The sequence below is a fragment of the Cheilinus undulatus genome, linkage group 2, assembly GCF_018320785.1.
Source record: "Cheilinus undulatus linkage group 2, ASM1832078v1, whole genome shotgun sequence".
Taxonomy (NCBI): Eukaryota; Metazoa; Chordata; class Actinopteri; order Labriformes; family Labridae; genus Cheilinus; species Cheilinus undulatus.
Genome location: NC_054866.1, coordinates 9,882,100 through 9,900,110, shown reverse-complemented (window position 1 = coordinate 9,900,110; position 18,011 = coordinate 9,882,100). Strand labels below are relative to the sequence as shown.

The 18,011-nt window shown below is 40.5% G+C and overlaps 1 pseudogene; it reads left to right on the top strand.

Moving 5' to 3' along the window:
- The first annotated feature begins 1,125 nt into the window (after positions 1-1,125).
- LOC121522185 lies at positions 1,126-17,517 on the top strand (annotated as a pseudogene).
- Positions 17,518-18,011: the final 494 nt, after the last annotated feature.

The following is an 18,011-nucleotide window of genomic DNA, read 5'->3' as shown; positions in this document are numbered from 1 at the left end:
ATTAAATTCATTTCTAAACCACTTTAAAATACATTTTTTGCCACTTTTAATCCATATTTGCCACCTTTTGACCTATTTTGCCAATTTTAACATTTTTGTTGCTTTGAACCTGTTTTGGCCAGTTGTTTTTGTTAGAATTTACCTATATTTTTCTACTTCTTTTTTTGCCAATTTTCACTCGGTGTTGCCATATTTTAACAATTTTTACCACTGTTTTTCTGACCTATTTTACCAAAAGGTCAACCCTTTCTGTCCCTTTTTAACTCATTTTTCCACATTCAAACCAGTGTGCCACTTTTAACCCATTTTTGCCATCTTTAGGTTATTTTTGCCACTTCTCTTTGCCACATTTAACCCATTTTGCCAATTTTAACCCTCTTGTTGCTTGAACCCATTCTGGCCACTTGTTTTTGTCAGAATTTACCAATTTTTTTGCCATTTTAAACCCATTTTTGTCATACATAAACCATGTTTGCCACTCTTTTGACCTTTTTTTTTTTTACCATGAGGTCAACACTTCATGTTACTTTTTCTCACATTTTCAACATTTAACATTCAACATTTAATTTAGCCTCTTTTCACTCATTTATTCCCCCTTTTTATGACTATTCAGTTTTTTTCTGCTTTATTTTGCAAACATCCTGAAAATTGTGCACATCATGGCCAAGCTATAAAGTCCGACATGACTTTCCTGATCGTTTAGTTCAGTGTGCTCATCCACATTGTTAACATTACCAATAAAAGGGTCATTGTTGGTTTTTTTTTTTTTGGTTGGTTTGTTTGTTTTAGAGGGTTTACAAAAAAAAATAAAATAAAATAAAATCCATAACTGCTTTGATAAGAGGTTATTATTCAGGTTGAAAATATCATCATCACATCACAATAGACCATAATTTTGCAGACCTCCATGGGCCCCCAGGGCTCTGGCTGGGCTCCAGAAAGCTCTCCCCTTTTTCCCCTTTGCCAGGAGGTATTAGTGTTTATTTCAGTGTTTAAAAGCAGCTAACAACTCCCCACTGGAGTAAAGTGTAATGACACCTTTTTGATCCTCTCTGCAGTCATTTCATGAACATCGTGAGGCTCCGAGACCTGGAGGACCCCAGCCACTAACTCCAGGCCCTCAGCATGTTTAAGAGGGTCCTGTCCATCCAGGCTCCAAAGTTTGTGGACTCTCACCAGAAAGTGAGTATTGTTGTTTAAGCATGTTTATTATCTCGTGCTTGCAATCCGTCCAGGCTCTGAGGCAGCAAAGCAGCCCCAAACCATGATGGCCCCTCCACCATATTTCACAGTTGGGATGAGGTTTTGATGTTGGTGTGCTGTGCCTTTTTTCTTCACACATAGTGTTGTGTGTTCCTTCCAAACAACTCAATTTTGGTTTCATCTATGGACAGAATATTTTGCCAGTAGTGCTGTGGAACATCCAGGTGCTCTTTTGTAAACTTCAAACGTGCAGCAATGGTTTTTTTGGACAGCAGTGGCTTCCTTCGTGGTGTCCTCCCATGAACTCCATTCTTGTTTTATGTTTTACTTATTGTAGATTTGTCAACACAAATGTTGGCATGTGCCAGAGATTTCTGTAAGTCTTTAGCTGACACTCTAGGATTCTTCTTCACCTCATTGAGCATTCTGCGCTGTGCTCTTGCAGTCATCTTGACAGGACGACCACGCCTAGGGAGAGTAGCAACAGTGCTGAACCTTCTCCATTTGTAGACAGTCTGTCTTACCGTGGACACATGAACATCAAGGCTTTTAGCGATACTTTTGTAACCCTTTCCAGCTTCATGCAAGTCAGCAATTCTTGATCGTAGGTCTTCTGAGAGCTCTTTTGTGCCAGGCATGGTTCACATCAGGCAATGCTTCTTGAGAACAGCAAATTCAAAACTGGTGTGTGTTTTTTATAGGGCAGGGCAGCTTTAACCAACACATCCAATCTCATCACACTGATTGGATTCCAGGTTGGCTGACTCCTGGCTTCAATTAGCTCTTGGAGAAGTCATTAGCCTAGGGGTTCACATACTTTTTCCACCCTGCACTGTGAATGTTTACATGTTTTTTTTTTCAATAAAAACATAAAAACATATCATTTTTCATGCAGTATTAGTTTAAGCAGACTGTGTTTGTCTATTGTTGTGAATTAGATGAAGATTGGAACACATTTGATGACCAATTTATGCAGAAATCCAAGAAATTTCAAAGGGTTCACATACTTTTTCTAGCGACTGTATGTCAGAGTTGCAAAAGCTAAACTATGAAACCACTGTGTTTTAAATTTCACCCAAAGCTCATTTTCACTTGTATCCAACTTTGTTTTTATAAAATGAGATCTCCATTTAGCAACTGTATGCATGTCTGCTGTGGGCTTCTGTAGATTTAAGTGTGTGTGTTGTGCTAATTCTTGTTTTGTGTGTTTGCTCTAAGGTTGAAGGCCGGTATAGCCTCATCAGCGTCATCAGCCATTTAGGCAGTGGAGGAGACAGTGGTAGGATAGTCACACAATAAAGCATGAACATTTTCATCTCTGTAGTCCTTTACTCGGTCCTCAAATACAAAGAGAACGGTCAATCAGAGGAGGAAATATTTACAGTCATATCAGATACTCTGCTGTTTCATCCATGTTGTTTATTCTTTACAGAATAAGTGCTCTAAATGAAGCACTTAATCAATCAATCAATCAAACTTTATTTATAAAGCGCTTTTCATATATAACATGTAACTGAAAGTGCTTTACATAGACAAAATAAAAACATTCCCTCAAACCCACCCATCCACCCATCCCCACCTTTTGCTTAACATAGACAATTAAAGTCATTCCCTTACACCCACACACCCACAACCACCCTATCCCATTATCAACCACCCCACAGACATCAGTTAACTGTGCACCCACTCACACGCACTGTTTCACACACATGCACACACACACACACACACACACACACACACACACTAAAATAGTGGACATTAGGCTGAGTACAGGAGGCTGAGTACAGATGAACCAGTTGAGAAAGCGCCATCAGAGGAGACGTCTGCACCAGGAGCAGAGTCACCCACAACCACAGGACGCTGACGCAGGACCCAGAGGAGGGATGAGGCAAAGACACCAAACCTCCACCAGGAACCCACGAGACAGACCCCTGCAGCCATAGCTGACCACCGCTCCTGGTGCAGAGGGGGAAACAGTGGAGATCTTAAAATGATAAGAGGATAAAAATAAGTAAAGACTAAAATACAAATAAAAGCTAAAAACTAAAATATAAAATAGTATAAAAAATTAAGGTAGGAAAAGAATAAAATTCATAAATAAATACAGAATGAAGGCCTAAAATAAATAAATATCATAAATAAAATAGATAAATATTAATCAAAAACTAAGCTAAAAAGGTGTGTCTTGAGCCTGCTCTTAAAAACATGAACGTTCTCTGCGGCCCTGAGGTCCTCTGGCAGGCTGTTCCATAGACGAGGGCCGTAGTACTGGAAAGACGCCTCGCCATGAGTGTGTGTCCTGACTGTGGCAATGACTAGGAGCCCGCTGCCAGAGGAGCGCAGGGTCCGCGAGGGTTCATAAGGTAAAAGCAGTTCTGAAAGATAATAAGGCCCAAGACCATTAAGACATTTAAAAACCAGTAAAAGAACTTTAAATAGATCCTAAAACACACGGGGAGCCAATGCAGTGATTCTAAAACTGGTGAAATGTGAGCCCGCCCTCTGGTCTTTTGCCATTAGGTGCTTCAATGAAGCACTTAATGACAAATTTATCAGGTAGAGCAGCCCTAAAAGTCCCAAAGATAAACTAATAATCTGGTTTCTCTGCTGTTAGGACAATACATAAGTGATGGTCTGCTACCTGGTGAAGATGTTGATGCCATGGGTGACAACTGGCTCAATTACAACGACTCTGAGGTCACCATCACTACTGGAGAGAGTGTGTGTAAGCATCGTAAAGAGACCGCTTACATCCTCTTCTTCCAGAGAAGGGTACTTATCTGTCTCAATATTAACCTCTAATTCTTTTGCCTTTTTTCTCTCCCACCTTTTCTATAGAAGTTAAAGACTTTACCCTGTTATGAAATTAACTGACTGACACAAAGCCAGGTAAATGTAGGGATCAACACATAAAAGAACAAAAACTGAATGATAATATTTTACTATCCAATGTTGTTGGCTGATTTCTCTATCTCTTATTTAAACCATCAATCTGTCATAAAAGTTTCAATCAAGATCACTTGTCCCCTATCCAGGCTGGTCTTTCCTTGTGTCTAGCTCCACCTGCTGGTTCTCTGATGGATCTTGTCCTTACATCTTGAGTAGAGAGTAGTGACATTGTTGACCACTGGGGGGATCAGAGCTCCATAGAAAGAGGACTTGAAGACTTAGAGAGGGGAATTAAAAAAGAAGTTGTTAAAGCAACAGTAAGATAATTTCTTCATCTACAGCATGTGGCTCATGCCTGAGTGGGTCATCGACTAAATGGACATCAGCAGGTCAGTCCACAGCTCTGTCAGTCCCCGTGCTAAAGTGCCCTTTTATGCTAGTACTGAACCCTTAATTCTTTCTTGAAGCGAAGCCATAGGTGTGAGTGTTGGTGAGTGAGAGGATGATAAATCTTAGCTGACAAAGCCATGAAGTCAATAGAAAAGGAGACTAATCAATCATTTTGCAGAGTTTGGATCACAGGATGAGATTTTGGGACATAAATGTTGGAAAAGCAGGTAAGACACATGATGCCTGTGGTTTCTCACTCATCTTTGTATAATCTTGAGCACTGGCACTCTTTTACCAATCTTGACTGAAATTTTTAAAGGGGGTTGATGTGCCTATTTTTCTTTTGAGGATTTGGCCAATCATCTGCCATCTCAGCTCATGAAGATGACCTGATGAGAGTTGAGCATGCATTTGGGCTACTCACTGGACATTAGTGTTTTCCTCTAAAAGGATGTGATGCCTTTGTTAGCTGCATAGTGTCTGCATGTTTTGTGCTCCACAATAACTGTGGCACATCATGAATTTATTTGGAGACTGTTGCAGTGTCGCAGAGGAAGAAGAGAGCCCCCAGATGACCGCAAATGGCTGCTCAGTCAATTTCAGGGCTGATTTACTGGGATACCCCGGCTGCTCACTCATGAGCCTGATGTACCACATGAGCCTCTGCTCCCCTTCTCTACTGACAGCATAATAGCCACATACAACTGGGCAATGATGCATCCTTGCAGCTATGAAGTTCTCAGTAGCGCTGAGAAAGGGGCAAGCACTGGACTGTCTCTCTGTGCTGCCACTGGCGTCACAAAGCAGATGATCATGACGTGGCAGAACCAGATTCACCGGCACATCTGGCTGCAGCAAAGCCCTTGAGATCGTCACATCGTCAAGAGGGTTAACACCATAAGATCAGCACTGGAAGATGCCCAAGTGATCTGACGACACGTGGGATCGACCCCGGCTGCAGCTTGCCTGTCCATAGTAGAAGGAGAGACGTGAGACAGCAAAGGCATGCTCTGGCTACCTTTTCCTTGGCTCCGTGCTCTGTCTTCAAGCCTCCTGCCTAGCAGCAGCTTCAGCAGAGCTGAAAGACAGCCCCACAAAGAAGCTATAAGAGATGCAGTGCAGCCTGTTCTTGGCCGCTCCCCACACCAAGCCACCAGCTAAGCAGAGCTGGGCACAGTGACTAGCAGTGAGGGGTGTGTGCATCAACGCTGAATTCAGGGTTTTGAAATAAACCACTTTCATCTTTTAAAGAGCCGTCCTGAAACTCAACCTGCTAGCTCTGTCACGCACGTCTCCCACACATTAGTGAGCATGCCACCAAACACATGTTCTGTAGAAAGCTGGATGGTCAAACTTATCAGGAAGGGTCATTCTCTGCAGTTTCTGTCCGACCCTCCAGAACTCAACAGAGTGATAGACGGTGCTTTCCTTTGCAGGAAAGTGTGCTGCTCTTCAGACAGAGCTACAAGAGCTTCTGATGAAGGAACCCATCTCCAGAGACCTTCAGGGGAAGCAAAACTTGGATTTTACTCCTGTTATTGTTGAAAAAGACGGGCTGGATGAGACCCATACTAGACCTGTGTCTGTTCAACAAATCACTAAAGACGGGCTGTTTCAAATGCTGACATTAAATCAGGTGATGGAGCATGTTCTTCAGGGCGACTGCTGCACCTCCATAGACCAGAAAGATGCATCCTTTCACATCCAGAAAAACAGGCGGTTCCTGTACTCGTAATTCTGAAGGATTCAATATCAACACAACTGTCTTCTGTTTGGTTACTCTCCAGCTCCATGCATCTTCTCCAAGTGTGTGGAGACAGCTCTCAAGAACCTATAGAGAACAGAGAAGAGAGTGTTGTTTTATCTGGACAATCTACTTTCACCCAGATGTTCCAGAGAGGAGGCCTGTGAAATCAGTTACATGAGATTTAAACCTCTCTTTTCACATAGACATTAAAACAAGCGACCCGATTCAGACGTGCGTGCTTATGCACATATTTAATCTGAATAAAACTGCTCTGACATGCACAGCAGCATCCCACTGGTCAAATCTACCAAAAATTTGCCTTAGAAGAAGAAAATCTTTGCCTTTGTTGCAAAAAAAAGCAGCTGCACTTGCTTGTTTTTCTCAGCTCCTACTCATGTGAAATATTGAATTGTTCCATTTCCTGTCTTGCCTTATATTATCCAATTAACAATTCAGAGCTCTTTTAGTTTAAAGTAAAAGAAAGTTTAGCTCGTCACACAGATAAACTCGTCTCGTTTGTTTTGCTCCTGCCATGATTGTTCGTTCCCAACAGACATGCGCAGTAAGACATAATTATCCCAAACAGGGAGAGATGATCAGACCTGGTGTTTTCATGGAAGCTGAACCAAATGACTATCAGCATAAACCACCCCTCTCGATCGGAATGAGATTTCTTCCCGAATGAGCCAGATTGGGGGTTTTATTCCGAATGAAGTGTATGTTCATTCTGATCACAAATGGTCCATGTAAACATAGCTATTCACATTGCTTCCAGCAGTCAGCTCATTGTCTTCACCCGCTAACTGCTGCCTACCACCGTTGACTTATCTTAATCTTCAAGTTAAGTAAGTTAATCTTAAACTTTTAAAGATATTTCTGATTTAAAGATATTTCACGATTTAAGCCTTAAAACTCTGTTTTCTTTTTGAAATGCACAGTTCTGTGATCAGTTATCTGGCTCACAAAGATTACTAAATATTGGCATAATTGAAATGTTTCTACAACATTTTGTAAACAATTTAAAGCTAAACTGTCAATTCCATCCATCCATCCATTTTCTATACCGCTTAACTCGGGGGTCGCGGGGGGCTGGGGCTGTCATTGGGCGAGAGGCGGGGTACAACCTGGACTGGTCGCCAGCCAATCACAGAGCTGACATATGGAGACAAACAACCAGGCACACTCACATTCACACCTACAGCCGATTTAGAGTCACCCCACTGGGTTCTCCGCTGGGAGGAAGCCGGAGTACGCAGAGAGAACTCATGCATGTACGGGGAGAACATGCAAACTCCAGACAGAAAGGCCCCAACTGGAATGCGAACCAGGGACCTTCTTGCTGTTAGGCAACAGTGCTAACCCTGCGCCCCCATGCAGCCCTTAACTGTCAGTTCAAATTACCAAATTGTGTGGCATTATTTGTGCATAACTGTTAGTATAAGAAATCCGTCTAAATCGTATAAGAGACTTATGCTTCTTATGCTGTTTTTTTTCTTTGATAAATTTGCATTTAGATATGTGCAAAATCAATAAATATTTAAAGGCAGTTTGTTGTCCCTCTGTAGAACCCTGTGACCTCGAAAGGAGGGAATTCCATCCGAGCATGGCATTTACTCTAAGTATGAGGGGGGAATAGGAAATGTAAAAGCTCCCTTGCTCTATGCTATGTGTTCCCCACAGATGTGGATAATACTGTTGCAGCATGAAAAAAACTATGAGCCATCATATGTAGCTGCATGGACATTTTACCTTACCTGTGGCATTAATTAATTTGTTTCTTATTTTCTCCCATAGACATGATCTGGATAGTTGGAGTCAGCTATGTCCGTCAAGTTGCTTAGACTGTGGGAAGCAACCTGGATCTCCATGGTGTCCTAGTGTGTTGGTTTGGCTGGGAGGGACTGGATCAGTTTCTGAGAGGGAAGACAGCCCTGGATTTTGTCGTTATCCGCTGTGGGGACAACGACATGGGGGAAGCGGTGTTGTACTTGCCAACTTGATGGAGGATCTACATCTTCTACATCTTCTCATGTTGTCTGCCCTCACCCAGAGATGTTGCTGGAAGCCCAGTAACAATCCAGGAAGATAAACGAATTCAAGTGCTATGGCTACATGTGTGGGAAGCTTAAATGGCGCTATGATTGAGCACTCTCACATTAGACACAACAGTCCTGGGCTGTTTTTAAAAGATGGAGTTCATTTTACACCAAGAGGACAAGATATTTTTTTTAAAGATAATCAGCTCAGTGCCTTTAAGACCACCTCCAAAGGCTCCACCAATCATGGTCGTCGTAGTGATACTTTAGTTTGTGGGTAGTGTAGTTTTCTTCCCCGACATTGCTTTACGATAGGCTACTATGTTTTGCTTCAAACTACATTGTAAACATACACAATTGCTTTTTTTAAATGCCACTGTGACAGACTCGGGTGGCTCTGTGGCAAATAATTTCATAAGCCATGGAAAAAAAGGAAATCTTATTTTATTCCGGAAATCACGCTTCAGGGCTTTATTTGATGACGAAGTTCCTGCAGATTAGTGTTACTTTAATGATGGCTAGATGTTGCTTGACTTTCAAATATAACATTGGGTTGTAGTTTGCTGTTTGCATAAACGACTTGGATGTGGTCCAGATTTGATTTGGTGGCTGCAGCAGATGCACTTTAACGCTCAGCTTCTGCAACTTTTTGTAACTGCCATCAGTGTGGCGTTGCAATCAAAGTTGTTAGTTCTGGGTTCAGAGTAAGGATTGTAGCCACAGAGACTTGTGATGGCATCAGCCAATCGTCAATCAGCTGTCAGTCTACATTGATAGAATATTTGAATGTACATATTTATTCTTATAAAATCTATCCACAAAAACGGTGTTTTGTCTCAGTACCTGTGATTTCTAAAGACTTGAACATGAGGAGCAACCTGCAGTCAAATATACAAACTATTTCTCCCAGCACAATGCTTTTTTTTTTTTTTTTAATAAAATTGATTAATTATTCAGTGTGTAGGTTATTTAATGATCATCTGATTGTGGGCTGGTTTATTAACACTAACCCTCTCAGATTAGTAAAAAGAGATGAGGTATTTAAAGGAAAATGACAACACAAACACAACAAAAGGCAAAAACATCGAAGACTAAAAAAATTATTTCAAGAGCAGAGGAATGTCTACAAGGACACGTTTATGCTAGAGATGGCAGCATTTCTAATTTTGTGAGACCTATGTCGTCTAAATCCAGGAAACCTGACATGACTATGATGGGATCTATGCTTGGCAGGGTTTGATGGTGGAATATTAGGCCGCTTAACAACTTCCGCCCAACGGTACCTGCTAAGCCACAGCCAATGTTACAAAAACGGGTTAATAGCACTTCCGGACAGCGTTGCTCAGCTAAATTTAAGATGTCATTAGCTGTAGTTACATAAGCATTTTTATTTTCTAACAGTCAAATTGAATTCATTCAGATCAGAGATTAAAATGTCTCTGTACACATGGACGCTGGAAGATACAAATTGATTTAGATGCGCATGCATCTAAATCTGATCTGAATAACAATCTGACATGCACCATAGCGTTTACCTTGCAAAGCAGATGGATACGCCAGTTTCCTTGCTTCTCACTGGTGAATCCATCTTGCAAAGCTCCCATCTGAACAGTTTTGGCCCAGTTAGAAATTGAAAGGACCAATCAGCGACGAAAGGCAGTACTTTGAGGTGCAGCAGAGTCGTGACGCAAGCAAGCAGAAACAAGAGGCCAGTGCAATTATGGCGGAAGAGCCTAGCGTAAAGCCTGTAAAGATATGACAGAACGTTCGATCAAACAAGTTTTTTTCAAGACCTCTGCCCTTGCCCCAACACTTAGTAGTGAAGGTTTTCCAGATGGATGTGTGAAACTAGCGAGTCAGGTTATCGTAGCATCCCGCCAGTCAAATCTACCGACAATTAGCTGTAGAAGAAGAAATTCCTTTGCTTCACCTGTAAACAAAAGCATCCCCACTATTTTGTAATTATTGACAGCTGTATGTTTTTTTTTCCTTCAAATGAGTTCATGATTTCATGAATCATGGCAACTGTAGACATGTCAGTATGTGACTTTTGTCGTTTTTTAAAAGAAGACAACTTACTGCTGTTCTTTGTTCTTGTTTTACCAAAGAAATGTCTTTAAGTTCTGATAAAACTGGCGCTTTAGCAGCATCCACGCTAATGTCTTCTGCCATTATTGCACCAGCCTCTTGTTGCTAGTGGTGGGCGTATCTATAGATATCTATAGAACACTAGATACGCCAGCGTGCTGTACCAGCCCGCTAAGCGACGTGCCTATGTGGTGGCCATCTTGGCGGGAGCGACGTTCTCATTAAAGGCAATGCATGTACATTGAAAATAAATCCTAACTTGCTCATTTCTCAATCGATTTTCATGTGGTTTGCTTTATTGTAAACATCAAAACGTGCTATTAATACAGGACATTTGATTTAAAAAAAAAAAAAAACAGAAAGGGTTTTCTACCAATGTAGCCTACAATTTTAGTTATTTTACTCTTTAAGTCCAGAGGTCTGGGAATGGTTTATGTTCAGCCAATATATATTTATAAATGTATGTACATAGACATATAGTTTTATGTATAAAAATAGAAAGATACAGATATACATATATAGAAAATATGTTTTTAGATCTAAAGATTTAATTGTAAAGTAATCAAATAATCATTTATATTAATTTAGTTGTCTCTCTTCCCTTCCTTATCTCTCTCTCACTCTCTCTCTCTCTATATATATGTTTATAGAATCAAACACACTGTGGAGATAGAATAGAATAGAGTTTATTGCCATTTGTACAAGTTAGAAACAGGTACATTGAAATTGTTGTGAGTGTCACTGAGTAAATAATGACACTTAACTTCACCTTCGACTTAAATAACGTATATAACTATACATATAACTATAACGTATATAACTTAAATAACTACTAGTAGTAGTGGTAGTACACCAACTACTACTGCTGATACTGGCACTGCTACTACAACTGGTAATACTATTACAAATGCTGATAATACTTCTACGACTCTAAAGACTATTTATACTACTAGCTATACTAAAGCTACTATTAATCATCTGGTATTTGGCTGTCAAGCTGCAAGCTCGCATTAGTGTTTTGCTAGTAGCCAGGTAGTTACTGAAACTCTCAACAAGATTTAATAATGAAAAACTGTTTTTACCTATAAAAAGTTATTTCCAGTTTCCTTGTTTCAACCGTACTGTGTAGTGTGCAACCGTATGCAGGCATCCTTGTTGTTTTAGTTTTCGTGCCATCTACAACCATGGAATGCCCCGACACTTTGCCCCCACTAGCTTAGCCTCGCCGTAGGCACGCAGCTCAAAGGGGCGTGTCGTATCTACTCTTCTATATATATCTATGGGTGTATCAATACTAGAGTATCAAAATATTGATATTAACAAATTACTCATTTGGTATCGAGTACTTTTTAAAGTATTGATTTTAAATGAGTACTCTGATAAAACGTCTAACCATGCACCTCATCCGTTTGTTTGCAGTCATTCTCCTCTGTCTGTTGTGGCAAAAATCCGCTGCTGCACTGCTTTCCGTGTCACGTGACTTTGGTGACCAATCAGATGCAAACACGCACATACACACTCATGGCATCAGCACATAAATGATTATTCAGAGTTCTCACGTCTGTATCAAACTGGAGAGATTGGCAGAAGTAAACTGCTGCAGCTTAGTGGAATAACTTTCCACAAAAATACAAAGGTGAGTCAGCATACTATCTCAAAGTTAGAAGAAAACTAATACAAAAAGAGGATGTTAGATTCATGTCTAATCTGCACTGCTCACTTTCCGACTAAAGACTATTTTTCATTGAGCCAAAGCCACAGCTAGTACCGTTAGTAACAAAAACCAGGAAAGAAACAAGTTCTGTATCTGACTCTGATGCATGTGCAATTTAATGAAATTTACTTTGAGAGCTAAATCTGTTCCCCTTTATTATTGTTTACTTGTTTTTCACCAATAATTTGACTGCCTTTTCCAAAAATTTAGATTGTTGTTTGCAGCATTTTCTCAAACCACACATTGAATAGTACGAGATTAATTCATTAATTCATTAATTCAAACAGTTGAACCATTGGCTACAGTGGTTAGAAATGGGTTAGAGGGGCCAAATATTAGATAAAGGTGTCAAAAAAATTTTAAAAAAATGGGCATATAAAGTGGGAAAAGGGGATTAAAAAGTAGCTGAACTGGCATTTAAAGTGCCACAAATTAGTGGAAATTTGATGATATGGGATGAAAAATTACTATAAACTGGCAAGAACCAGAGGGGTTAATATTGGCAATAATGAGTCAACAGAGCCAACAATAGGCAGAGAGTGGCAAGATTTTGTTTAGAAGTGTCAAAAACAGGCAGGAAAAAAGTGGTGGAAAGGGTTTAAAATTGACCAAAAAAAAAAAAAAAAAAGGATTTTAAGTTTGAAAAATATTCTTAATTTTTTAAGGCGTCTGGAGACCCCCTTAGGTGTCTCGCAACACCCAATGGAGTGCCGACCCCGATGTTGAGAACCCCCGCTCCAGTGGACGGGCAGATCTATTACAGGCGGTTGTCTTTTTACAAATTTTTGCCTCTCTGGAAGCTCACATAATGATGTGTGCATCCACACATTTAGTTGTGTAGGGGGGCTGTCTCATATATGTGTAAATATGTGTGCTTTATTGAAGCAATTTCCTCTGAGCTCCCTTCCCCTGACTGATGGACACATCCCGCGTTCTCCGTCTTGCCTTATCACAGCAGATCTATATTAAAACAGTGTAGCACAGCCAGCGTATCCTTCCACCTTTGCTGCACCTGTCATCTAAGCATCTGGCTGCCAGCCAGCCACTCTCACTATTGGGTGTCTATCAAGACCATCTCGTTTCATCCTTTTTTCTAGCTTTCATATCTGCTTATTTCTTCAGCATCATATTAATTTAGGCATCCTGAGCTCTGGGTTTTCATGTGTATGCATCTGTCCTTCTTAAATGTGCCTGTGCATTTTGGACAGAATCCTTTTTTAAACTTGGATCTTTGTGGACCTTGGTGCAGCAGCTCACTTCGACTCACTTTCCAGAAAGCAGCTGAGTTTGACATATCTTTGAACTTTCCTCTGTCTGTCCATCTTCCCTTGACTCTGCATTTGACTGCGTTTTGAAAGCAATCCAAATGGTCACTCTATTTCTTTGACAGAAAATCCTGGCATTTACCTCCCTTACTTGCTCTGTCTGTCCTCTCAATCTTTGTTTTTTTTTTTTTTTTTTTTTCCTCTCCATAGCCTTTCTGCTGATCCCTTGATACTGCCGCTGCCTCTGAAGGAGAGGAAATGAAACTCTTTTTTTCCATCCAATATGTCGCTTCTGCCTGTTATCAGACAGAAACCTTGATTCCCAGCTATGGCTGTCTCTCACTCCCCTAATGAACTCATTTTGCACGAAGGGAGAATACATTCTTATCTCTGTGGACGAGGTGCTTTTCTCCCTCTCCTTTCTTTTTCTGCTCGCTTCCTCTGACAGCGTAGGTCATATAAATGTTGCCAGGATACACTCAGTTATTGATCTCTTGAATTTTCATGGCAGGTGACAAGGAGAAAATGAGTAAAAAGACTGTTAATAGTGTTCTAACATACATCTGCTTCATTACTTAAACATCAATAACAATATAACAAACCACAACCCTCATGTGAAAGTTGCTTAGGGAAGAAAATTAACTCAAAGCTGCCATGTCTGTTTTTTCATAAGACACTCTGGGATGGGTTATTGGTATGATTAGTTAAAAACGTCAGTCATGGTTTACATTTTTAATTATTTATTTGAACATGTATTTTGCTTGTTTCTAAAGAGTAGTGGCTAATTTGGGCTTGCCTCCCCGTATGAACCCTTCCTCTTTCCGTCCCAACTCTTTCCAATAGTGATACACAATACCAAGGTAGCGAAATGTGACTGGACCAGACATTGGCCCCATGTACTTACATTTTTGGCCAAAATTAGGGAATGTGTCTTTTTCACAGTGGGCCTGATCCGTTGTGGACTCACATGACCAACTTGTAAAAGTTTTGGACTACATTGGGTCCAGATTAATAGAAACTATGTTAATGTTAATCCCAAATCTGTTGCATGTCTTTGCTATGTCTCTAATAGCTGTGCCAGCTTTAAAAAGAAAAAAAAATTATATATATATTCAGAGGCTAATAAAAAAAAAATACAATCACAAATTTAATCTCCAAACTAAGGCCAGCCACACAATCATTTTATGAAATAATCTGCATCTGTGTGCTGTGAACATGATTATTTCACTGCTCCAAATCGCGCTGTAGCCTCCCAGACCCAGAATCATAAATATCAAGCACGTTTGATATTTCAAATTCTAGGTTGTAGTGCTTTCTGTTAAGAGTACCCACAACCAATGACAGTGAGCAGATGGGGCAGCGTCACCAGCTGGAGCATAATTTCACCACTCATAACCATAAACACAACTGTAGCTTCATTCCAGACAGAATTTTCATCCTGAGTCTTTCCCTTGTTTTAGGATTGTTGTTGCACCTGTAATGCATGCCAGGGCAGCCTGTTGTGGAGGGAACGCAAGAGGATGTAACAATAGACATTTGTGGGTTTTTTTTTCTTTTCTTAAGTCATGTGATCACGGTCAGATCGTGGGGACTCTAGTGATCTGACAGTCTGTCCGACTTATCTAGTGTTTGCATTCAGATGATTAATAATGAAAAATTGTTTGACATTGTCCTTAAGTCTGTGGCCTCCCACATTTTTTAAATTGTGATTTGAAAATTGTCTTTTGTGTGGCCGGCCTAATCCGAGAACCCATAAGGCAAAAGCCATACAACAGACTAACTCCTAAAATACAGCAGCTACGTCTCCACTCCACAGTTTGACTGCATGCCCCGCCGTCCACTAACTCCCACTGGCTACATTTGCAGTGCAGCACAGAGCAGCATGGCTGGACTGCCACACTTGCGAGACCGAGGAGTTTCGCGGTACTCACAGAATCACACCTGGCTGTGCAAGTAGAAACTGCTAAAGTGCCATTAAACATAATATATGCATGTGAAGCTATTGATCTGAACTGCAGGAGTAGGATGAACTTGCTTCGATTTGTCTCTGTTTTGTCCTTTTCTGTTGATTTTTCTGCTTCTACTATTGGTTGCTAACACTTTATAAATAAATGCGCTACTTTTTGCGCCTCTGACCTGTTGACTATGGGCTCTGCTATGCCCCATTACGACTTTTCATTGATGTAGTGAAAAGAAAAACAGACTGGCTAAAGTCTGGCAACAACACCGAGTAGCCTATTTTATTGTGAAATTTAACTGGATAGTTTAATTTGGTTTTTCGGCAACACTTTCTGCCCCATTCTATCTGCTCTGTGCTGAATTTATGTGCAGGGCTCCGGCAGAAATAGAAGTCCAGCGTATCTGCTGTAATACCTCTCTGCTCCATTGCCATGCTGAAGCGGTGACAGACCAAACACATATCTGGTGTATTTTAGGGTTAGTCACAGAATCTAATTAAAAAAGCACTAGGGCTAGCCATTAGCCCTATCTCCAAATAGTATAGAATCATTTTTTTTAAAAATTCCTGGATCCAGATGGTGATCCAGATCACTCCCAAAATCTACTCAGTTCTTCCTTATGCCATTTATGACATTTCCTTAAAATTTCATCAAAATCCATCCATCTCTTTTTGAGTTATGTTGCTGTAACAAACTACCTAACAAATAAACCCTGCTGATTACATAACCTCCTTGGCGGAGGTAATAAAGAGACAAAGAGTGATTAGACACAGGTGTGACCAACAGGACACAGGTGAAACTAGTGAGGGCAATCAAAGAGGAGGGAAAACACATAGGCAGGAAGAAAACTAGGAATCCAACACAAGAGATTGCTACAAAGCTTAAATCTCATTCTCTGGACCAAACAGTCAGTAGCCTAAACCTCTAAATTCCAAACCTACTTGTATCTAACAAAAAGTACCCCCATCAGGAACCATGCAACAAGTTAAGTGATCCTAACATGAGACCTTGATGCAGGTCCAATCACAGCATAAAAAACTTTGAGCTCTTTAAGTTGAAAAACAGGCACTGTCATTTCTCAGCTCTGACTGAGCTGCTTAATGTGTTTGTGGTTTTCCCCAGCCACCTGCCCATACATTCAATCAAAGAGGGGTTTTATGTGATAGCAGGTAAGATAATCTAGGCTATGTAAAATACAAATAAAGTACACCTTATGATGTAGGCTTACTGAGCTGTATACTGAATGCAGCATGTTCTTTACCCAGGGTTCCCTAGAGTAATCGGTGCCATAGATTGCACCCACATCCCCATCTGTGGAAGTCTGGGGGAAAATGAGGCGGACTACATGAATAGAACTTTCACAGTCTCAACATTCAGGTAGTTCACATAATACATACAAATTTGCAATGCACAAACATTTCACATTCAGTTAATTCATTATCAGTATGTCTTGTCTCAATTTCCATAATCATAAATTAGCCACTGGCTACAATCCTACATATTTTCAAGCAAGTGTTTAATAATATGTACTGACCCTGATATTTCAACTAAAAAAAAAAACAAAAAAATGCCAACAGTCCACATATACAAAGAGGCCCACACAACACTGTTGTCACAATTGAACTTTATTCAAGTCTTTTCAAGTGCACATTGACTAATGTGAACCCCAAATGCTTCTGCAGATGACATGTGACCATCAAATGATGGTCACCAGCCTTGTGGCTAAGTGGCCAGGGTCCTTTTATGACTCCTGGATCTTCAGGGAGTCTGCACTGTCGCAGAAACTTGAGCAGGGTATGACAACTGTACATTTAATATTTTAATCATGTTCATAAACTGTATTTTGTGGTACTAATCAAGGCCATTCCTTTTTATCTTAAGGCTATTTAGTGGGGTGTTAGTAGGCGACAGAGGCTATGCCTGCCAGCCCTTTTTAATGACCCCCTACCCTGACCCTGGTACAGGGCCACAAACAAGGTTTAATGTGGCCCATGCAAAAACCAGGGTCAGGATAGAAATGACATTTGGCACACTGAAAGCCAGATTCAACTACGTCAGAGGGCTTACGATGGCCCCTGACAGGGCATGCAAAATCATTTCAGCATGTATTGTGCTACACAACATTGCTGCCATCAGGAAGGAAAGGAGCCCTCCTGTTGACCCCCCTCCCCCTGATGTTGTGGACACCATCTGGGTGCTTGGGATGGTTGTAAGAGACCCATAACGCAGCAGTTTTTCAGTTGAACAAAAAAGTTTTTTATTTGGCTGTCTCTCATTTTCATTTTCTTTTCTCTCGCTCCTGAAAAAGAGCACAAATTTTAGTTTCATTCAGGTGCTTGAAATCCTTGAAAATGCTTTACTTCTAACCTTGTGTTTAAGGTCTGTAAGTGCTTGAATTTGACCTTGTAAAATGTGTACGAACCTAATTGTTTCACCTTGCCTGAAAATAAATACAACTACGTCACCGAATTACCTTCTTCTCATGTTCAAGTTTCTCCCACTCTTGTCTTGCTATTTTAATTTTCAGTTGTTTTTATTCAGTGTTGAGCTCCATCTTTTATATAACGCTTTCACAGAGTCTGCTCCGACCTGAAACAAAGTGAATACATACAGTTGCTTCAGGATTTATATATAGCCAATTTTCATTGCTTGCTTTTAACTAATGCCAGTGTCACACTGACTACCCTCATTAGATTAGAGTTCATTACATCTCTTGAC